This window comes from Piliocolobus tephrosceles, chromosome 3 (assembly GCF_002776525.5).
Source record: "Piliocolobus tephrosceles isolate RC106 chromosome 3, ASM277652v3, whole genome shotgun sequence".
Taxonomy (NCBI): domain Eukaryota; kingdom Metazoa; phylum Chordata; class Mammalia; order Primates; family Cercopithecidae; genus Piliocolobus; species Piliocolobus tephrosceles.
This window is the reverse complement of record NC_045436.1, coordinates 175342517-175351667: the sequence shown is the minus strand read 5'-3', so window position 1 is coordinate 175351667 and position 9151 is coordinate 175342517. Positions and strand designations below refer to the sequence as shown.

The 9151-nt window shown below is 40.6% G+C and overlaps 1 pseudogene; it reads right to left on the bottom strand.

Annotated features, from left to right (window-relative positions):
- Positions 1-7530: 7530 nt before the first annotated feature.
- LOC111539027 lies at positions 7531-7933 on the bottom strand (annotated as a pseudogene).
- Positions 7934-9151: the final 1218 nt, after the last annotated feature.

Genomic DNA, 9151 nt, shown 5'->3' with positions numbered 1-9151 from the left:
TGCTGGAGAAATCTTGATCTACTACATATGGATTTGGATCACATACCTGGAACTCAGGTAGCTAGAAAAGTTTATCTTGATGCTTGAAAATGCTGAAAATTGTCATTTTTTTACTTCCATTTTCTGACATCGGTAATATCTTTGCCATTTTATTTTGTCTATTAGTCAGTATGGATATTCATTAAAAATAATTATAAAAAAGTAGTTCAAAACTCCATGCTGATCACCATGATGGTGAGGAGTAAATAGCACACCAGGTTAAGTGTCTGATTCTGCATGTGCTTGTCTAATCACCATGAACCATGATATGCATGCAGAGCACTCAAAGCTCTTTTTTTTTTTGAGATGATGTTTCACTCTTGTTGCCCAGTCTGCAGTGTAGTACTGCGACCTCAGTTCACTGCAACCTCTACCTCCTGGGTTCAAGCGGTTCTCCTGCCTCAGCCTCCTGAGTAGCTGGGATTACAGGTGCCTGCCACCACACTTGGCTAATTTTGTGTATTTTTAGTAGAGATGGGGTTTCATCGTATTGGCCAGGCTGGTCTCGAACTCCTGACCTCAGGTGATCCACCCACCTCGGTCCCCCAAAGTGTTGGGATTACAGGCATGAGCCACCACAGCTGGCCTGAGAGCTCTTTTAAAGACAGCAAGGGGAGAAGATACATCACTCTTTACTCTGAGATTCAAATAAAAGTTGTGAGAGCACCCACTTGTAGTAGGAGATGCAATGGCCATCACTTTATTTCTGGGAATTTTTGAAGGGGTAGGGTTGGGAGAGAAATATTAATTTTTTTTCTTCTATAGACTTCTCACTCCAAGTGTTTATTTCTGCTAAATTATTTGAATTTGCAAACTATCCAAAACATGCTGTCCATTTTTTTTTTTTGACGTGGAGTCTCACTCTGCTACCCAGGTTGGAGTGCAATGGCATGGTCTCTGCTCACTGCAACCTCCACCTCCCAGGTTCAAGCGATTCTCCCACCTCAGCCTCCTGAGCAGCTGGGACTACAGGCACATGTCACAACACCCGGCTAATTTGTGTATTTTTAGTAGAGACAGGGTTTCACTACTTTGGCCAGGCTTGTCTTGAACTCCTGACCTTGTGATCCGCCCTCCTCAGCCTCCCAAAGTACTGGGATTATAGGTGTGAGTCACTGCGCCCGGCCGTGCTGTTCATTTTTCATACCATGTTAGCTCATGCTTTACCTACTCCCATCCTTTTCATTCCCAGAAAATACTTCATCAGATCATGTTGGGTTTGGCTGTGAATAATACAAAACACTAAATAGCAGTGTATTTTCCTCTTAAGTACATTAAGTTAGGGGTAAGGAATGCAGGTGGGTATGGCAGCTCCATGATGAGGAAGACCCCAGGCTCCTTCTGCCTTGTTGCTTCACCATCCTCAGGAAGTGACATGCACTTCATGGTCCATGATGGCTGTTCCAGTTCCAGCCATGACCCCTCATCCCTTTATTCCAGTCAGTAGAATACAGTAGAATAGGGAAACGAGCAAAGACTTGCATCCGCCTTCCTATAAGGGCATTTTTGGATGCCATATATACTCTAGATCTACTCATTTCCCGTTGACTAGAATGTGGTCATATGATCACACTTAGCTACAAGCAAGACTAGAAAATTCAGTCTTTCTCTCTCTTTCTTCTTTTTTTTCTTTTTTCTTTTTTTGGACAGAGTCTTGTTCTGTAGCACTCTACCCTGGGCAACAGAGTGAGAATCCCTCTAAAAAAAAAAAAAAAAAAAAAAAAAAAAAGATTATCTGTATCAATGGGGAAATCATCTTTTTTTTTTTTTTTTTTTTGAGACAGAGTCTTGCTCTGTTGCCCAGGCTGGAGTGCAGTGGTGTGATCTCGGCTCACTGCAACCTCTGCCTCCAAGGGGAAAAATCTTTTTTAAAAATCTAGGCCCCCACGCACCTGAAGAAATCGCTTAGCGTCTAATATTGTATTGGATTTGGGGTATGCCTTCATACTGGGAGGTATAAAGTGTGGGGAGTTAGAAACCACGGTCTTTAGAGTAGGGCTGCCACACTGCCCAAGTCCAGGGGCTACCATTCATATGGGATGGCAGGCATCATGTGGCAGAGCTGGGACTAACTTCTAGGTTTATCAAGTATGCTTTAGGACTTAGAAGCAAGGCGGTCTCCCTGCATTTTCATGTCTACATCTCTAGAACGGAAAATAATCGTAGTTATTTTGCAAAGCCTTTGTATGAGTTGAAATGGATGGTTTCACTTCTAATGAATAGAAAACTCCACATTGGTTTTAAACACTAAGGAAATGTATAGTCTCATCTCTCATGAGGTACAGCTCCTCCCGTCTGTGCTTGCCACCTTCTATGGTGGGACACTATTGCCCTCTGGCTAATGGCAGCAGCCCAGCCCTCCAGACAGTGCAACCCTCAAAAGGAAAAGAGCCTGACTTTGCCTGTGTGCAGTGAGAAACTTTCTAGAAGCTTAAGATTTTTCTTCCTGTGTCTCTCTCTCTTTTTTTTTTTTTTTTTGAGACAGTCTTGCTTTGTCACCCTGGCTGGACTGCAGTGGTGCTATCTCAGCTCACTGCAACCTCTGCCTCCCAGGTTCCTTCTCCTGCCTCAGTCTCCCAAGTAGCTGGGGCCACAGGCATGTGGCTAATTTTTGTATTTTTAATGGAGATGCTGGTCTCAGACGCTTCACCTCAGGTGATCCACCCATCTCGGCCTCCCAAAGTGCTGGGATTACAGGTGTGAGCCACCACATCTGGCCTCTTCCTGTCTCTTTATAAAGAATGACAGCTTGTGGTGGTGCTTCAGTCCGGCCCAGAACAAGCACCATGTGCTGATGACCTGTGCAGTCACATGGGCCACGTGCTTAGAAGGATCTTGCACTTGGTTTAAAGCTGCTGTCACTATCTTGACCTTCTTAATCTCTTTTGAGTGCAGGGTCCCCATTTTTATTTTGCATTGAACCTTGCAAATTCTATAGCTAGTCCTCGTCTGGACTTGCCCTTTGGCCCTGAGGATAGAGGCACCCTTTGAAAAACATGGCTGTATGAGGATGCCTGAGAGGGTACCTGACTACAATGACAGCCATTTGCCTATACCTGTTGTGAAAATGGACATGGTCAGTTTCAACATAAGTTAATTGACTAAAAGTTCAGTGTTCAAGGGAGTCACTGGAGTGGGAGCATTGGGCAACTGAAAGGACTCACAAGACCCCCCAGGGTGTGCTCATTTAGAGCTTTAATAAAGGTAAAAGATGGTAGAGCGGGAGAAAGAAAGCGCAGAGAACTTGGAAATGTCCAGAAACTTTACCTTTATTATTATTGTTATTATTTTACTTTATCTTTAGATTGTGGACTACCAGAAGCTTTACTATTATTATTATTATTATTATTTTACTTTATCTTTAGATTGTGAACCACCAAAGTCTGTGTGAGGTGCCTTGGTCTCAGGGTCAGTAAAATTTCCATTGAATATTTCCCCTGTGTATCTGGAGAACCTAGCTAGAGGGTGGTGGTGTTTCTAAAGACAAAGCTTTCTTAATTGTTCATATTTGGCCATGTGCAGGTAAGGAGCCATAATCGTAAGATCCAAATCAGGAAAAATAAAGTCCACTTCCCAGGTATTCTGTGAAGAGTAAAGAGAGATGACACAGCATCTCACTTATTGATTAAGGTGATTAAGCTATTCATATGTAACAGGTCCTCAATATGTGTGATTTTAATTTATTAAAGATGAATAATACTTTCTTTTGACATATGAATTTCAATTTCAACTACCATTTTCAATCTGATCATTTTTGATACAGAGATTTGGATAATATTTTGAAACTGAAGTTTTTCCAAATTCTTAATGGTTACCTTTTTTTTTTTTTTTTGAGAGGGAGTCTCGCTCTGTCTCCCAGACTGGAGTGCAGTGGCGCGATCTTGGTTCACTGCAAGCTCCGCCTCCCGGGTTCATGCCATTCTCCTGCCTCAGCCTCCCAAGTAGCTGGGACTACAAGCACCTGCCAGCAAGTCCGGCTAATTTTTTGTATTTTTAGTAGAGACGGGGTTTCACTGTGTTAGCCAAGATGGTCTCAATCTCCTGACCTCGTGATCCACCCATCTTGGCCTCCCAAAGTGCTGAGATTACAGGTGTGAGCCACTGCACCTGGCCTCTTAATGGTTACTCTTTAAAAATGTGAGATATGTTGCCAAAAGACAGCAGAAAAAACAAATGAGCAGTCCAGGCACTGTGACTCAGGCCTGTAATCCCAGCACTTTGGGAGGTCAAGGTGGGCAGATCATTTAAGGTCAGGAGTTCAAGACCAGCCTGGCCAACATGGTGAAACCCTGTCTCTATTAAATACAAAAAAAAAAAAAAAAAAAAAAGAGCCGAGCATGGTGGTGGCCACCTGTAATCCTAGCTACTCAGGAGGCTGAGGCACAAGATTAGCTTGAACTCAGGAGGCAGAGGTTGCAGTGAGCCAGGATCACACCACTGTACTCCAGCCTGAGTGAAAGTGTGAGACCCTATTTCAAAAAAAAAAAAAAAGGTTTCAGGGTTTTTATCTTTTTAATGGAAGATATAATGGGGAATTTGAGTTGTGTGTATGTTTAGAAAGGGACTCAAGTAAAAAATGGTAATTGCTTGCAAATATAAGAGACTGCAGAAATGTGTTGACTGCTAGTAAATTAGTAGTAAATTGAGTTTTATAGATAACATCATTTTAGATGGGTGCATTATAAGGCTTGGTAACAAAGAATGACATTTTAAAAAATAACCAATTAAGATAATGTTCCAAGGTATGCCATTACATATTCAGTTTTACACATTTGCAGTTCTATTAACAGAATTTTCTAGTTTACTCTTGTTCTCACACAATGCCAGAGTATGTTTCATGTTGTACAATCATTTTCTCTCTTATCTACCCCGAAACCATTTGTCCTTTCTCAAACATATTGCCATACTACCTCTAACAAATTTTAATTATTAGAAAATATAATTATTTAAATATTTAAAAATTTTAAATATTTAAAATATAACTAATTTTTAAAAAACTCATTGACTTTTTAAAAAAGTCACAGGACAGAGTTGTTTCTACAAACATAGACTAATTCTATATGTATCTTTCTGTAAGGTACTTTAATCACTCAGCATTCTATAATGTATATTCCAATAGGAAAATGGATGCAGCCCCAAAGCTTTTCTTTTTTTTTTTTTATTTTGAGACGGAGTTTTGCTCTTGTTGCTCAGTCTAGAATGCAATGGCATGATCTCGGCTCACCACAACCTCCTTCTCCAGGGTTCAAGTGATTCTCCTGCCTCAGCCTCCTCAGTAGCTGGGATTACAGTCATGTGCTACCATGTCCAGCTAATTTTGTATTTTTAGTAGAGATGGGGTTTCTGCATGTTGGCCAGGCTGGCCTCGAACTCCTGACCTCAGATGATCTGCCCGCCTTGGCCTCCCAAAATGCTGAGATCACAGGCGTGAGCCACCATGCCTGGCCCCCAAAGCATTTTTTTAAACAGTTGCATAATATTTCACAGCAGAGGTATATTCAAGTTAATTTAACTATTGGTTTGTTAACAATTTTTTTTATTTTTTTGTCTTGTCACTTGGCAAACGATGCTTCAATAAACACACTTTACCAATATACTCCCTACTTCAGTAAATATGCTTTTAATTCTATAGGATTTAATTCTAAAGGATAAATGTCCAGAACTAGACTTGGTAAACAAAAGGATATATATTTTTTTATTTCAACAGAGTTTGCCAGATTAATTTTCACGAAGTTGCAGTAATTGTAGTGTTCATTGTTTTGAAAATATGATAGAACCTACTGTCTTGCCCTCCCATCATTCCCCAACTATCACTGGGTTCAACAGGTCTTTTGAACGCTTTGCCATGTGTTGAGGGAAAAACATGTTAACTCACTGGTAAACTTGGCATTTCCCTGATGACTATGGAGTGGAGCTTATTTCATGGGTCTGTGAGCATCAGGATTTCCTCTTCTGTAAAATGACTATTTTTATCCTTTGACTATTTTTCAACTGGGTTATTTGTCCTTACATTATGAATTTATGGGAATTATTTATATATAATATGTAGGAATCCTTTATCGGACATATGTGCTTCCAAAATTTTTTGCAGCCCGTTCTTTGTCTTCTGACTTTATGTACAGCTGCCCGTCAAATTGTAAATATTTCCATAGTCAAATGTTTCTTTATTTCCTTTCATTTTTTTGAGTTTCCTGTCTTGCTTAAGAAGTCCTCCGAATACGCACACCACTGCCACTAATGCCAGAGGCATATAAACGTTGTCCTAGATCTTCTACCTTGTTTTTGTTACATTTTTATATTTAAACACTTAATTGTTTAAATATAAATATAATTATTTTTATATAGTTAAAAGGAAAGCTCTACCTCCCCCACTACTGCTCCCATTTGATAAGCAGCTGTACTAGAAATGTTTATTTAAACAAACCACCCTTCACACACCTGTAATCCCAGCACTTTGGGAGGCCAAGGCAGGCGGATCACTTGCGGTCAGGAGTTCAACACCAGCCTGGCCAATGTGGTGAAACCCTGTCTCTACTAAAAACACAAAAATTGGCCGGGCGCGGTGGCTCAAGCCTGTAATCCCAGCACTTTGGGAGGCCAAGCCGGGCGGATCATGAGGTCAGCAGATCGAGACCATCCTGGCTAACACGGTGAAACCCCGTCTCTACTAAAAAATACAAAAAAACTAGCCGGGCGAGGTGGCGGGCGCCTATAGTCCCAGCTACTGGGGAGGCTGAGGCAGGAGAATGCAGTAAACCCGGGAGGCGGAGCTTGCAGTGAGCTGAGATCCGGCCACTGCACTCCAGCCCAGGTGACAGAGCGAGACTCCACCTAAAAAAAAGACACACACACACAAAAATTAGCCAGGCGTGCTGGCACATGCCTGTAATCCCAGCTACTTGGGAGGCTGAGGCAGGAGAATCGCTTGAACCCAGGAGGCGGAAGTTGCAGTGAGCTGAGTTCATGCCACTTCACTCCAACCTGTGTGACAAAGTGAGACTGTCAAAAAAAAATTGTCTATATGAAATTTTGGTCTGTTTTCCTCTCTTTGACCATTACCATTAAATACTTTAATTTTATTCAAGTAAAAGCAGAATCATATATTTGACATGAGAACTATGTATTTCACATCATTAAATTTGTTTGAAGTAGGTATGCTTTTGATTATGTATCAGGAATAATAACTTACTTTCTTTAATGTTTATTTGTCTTTACATTTATTTGAATAACTATGTAATGAGTATCTGCTTCCTACATTCAGTAATAGAGGTGTACATTAATAATATCAGTAACAGGAGTCTTCATCTAATCTCTAATTTTTGTTGAACTGTCCCTGTTATATAGTATTTCCATAATAACTTCAGGCATTTTAGTCAAACCTTACACTTTCATCAATTGTAAAAATTAAGATGTTAATTAAGATGTTACATTAGTTGTAAAAAATTAAGACGTTAAACGTTCCAGATGAAACAACACTGAGCCCACTTACAGTCATGCTGTTGTGAGAGGTCCTTGGACAGCTACTGCTTCCATTTCAATTCAGACTCCTTTGGCCAAAGTAGCAACCTGGTAAGCAGCTTTAGCTGGAGAATTAGTTTTGAAGTACTGTTTGTAAATTACACTGACAGTACTGAAGTCATGTATGTCAGCCAGGAAAATTGTTTACCACATTAGTGAAGTCACAACCTACAGTCTTCAGAACTTCACCCATCTTTGTAAAAGCTTGTTTAACTTCTTTGGCTACCTGTCCTGCCACAAGCTGTGCACTTGAAGAGTCCATGACTAGCTGTCCTGAAATGTAAATGATCCTGTCGACTAACACACCTTGGCCATACAGCCCAAGGACCTTGGGGGCTTTCGCAGTGCTGGTCACCTTTTTAATCAAGGATGGCATAGCTTACCCTTCTCTTGAGGCCTCTCTGGGAGAAGCCGTCACACCACCCCTGCTTGCTTCTCACCTGACTTGATATTATTTTCCAAAAATGTCTGATAGCATTCATTTTGGTCCAGAGCTTTTCTTGTGTGAAAAAGCTTCTCATTTCTCTTAGAGATGAAGGGCCATTCAGATTTTCTATTTCCTCTTGTATTGACCCATATCTGTAAAGTTATCTTTGTCAACTTCACTGGAATAAAAGTGCTTCTGATATTTCTTTAATATCTCTTCAATGTCTGTAGTATCTGTTGTGTTGTCCTTTGTTTTATATTTTTCCAGTTCCTTAAAATTTATTGCGATATGTTTTAGGCCCCAGGAGATGGCTCTTCTTAAATGTTCTATATGGACTAGGAAAAGAATGTGTATCTATAGTTGTTTTGTGTTGTTCTGTGGACTAGTCTGTAAATAACAATTAAGTCTAGTTGGTTGATAGTGGTGTTAAAATTCCCTACATATCCTTATTCATTTTTATTTGCTTACTTTATCAGTTCCTGTGAGTTGTGTGTTAAAATTTCCAAATATACTTAGTTTTCCCCTTCAGTGCTCTCAGTTTTTGCTTCTGAAGATGTATTTATTTAAATAGCATTCCATTCATATTGTGTGGTTTCAATGGCTTATCTCTCCATGAAATTAACTATATTTCTCTTGGTGGTTTTTTTTTTTTTCAGCATTACATATTATCTCTCTCCCTTGACTTTTCCTTTTTTTTTCCGGTTTGTAGCATTTTAAAACATGTCTTGGCCGGGCACAGTGGCTCACACCTGTAATCCCAGCACTTTGGGAGGCTGAGGCAGGTGAATCACCTGAGGTCAGTAGTTCAAGACTAGCCTGGCCAACATAGTGAAACCCTGACTCTACTAAAAATACAAAAATTAGTGAGGTGTGGTAGCAGGCGGCTGTAATTCCAGCTACTTTGGAGGCTGAAGCAGGAGAATCGCTTGAACCCAGGAGGCAGAGGTTGCAGTGAGCCAAGATGGCGCCACTGCACTCCAGCCTGGGCAACAGAGCAAGACTCCATCTCAAAAACAAAAAACAAACAAAAAAACATGTCTTTCCCTTTAGAAGCTTTCCTTCAAGCTTCTCAGAGTTCACATTTAAGAGTGAGGCACAAACACATGAATGGAAACTTGTATGGGCATGGGTGAGCTCCACTGCAGCATGATAGAGTGGGAATCTGCT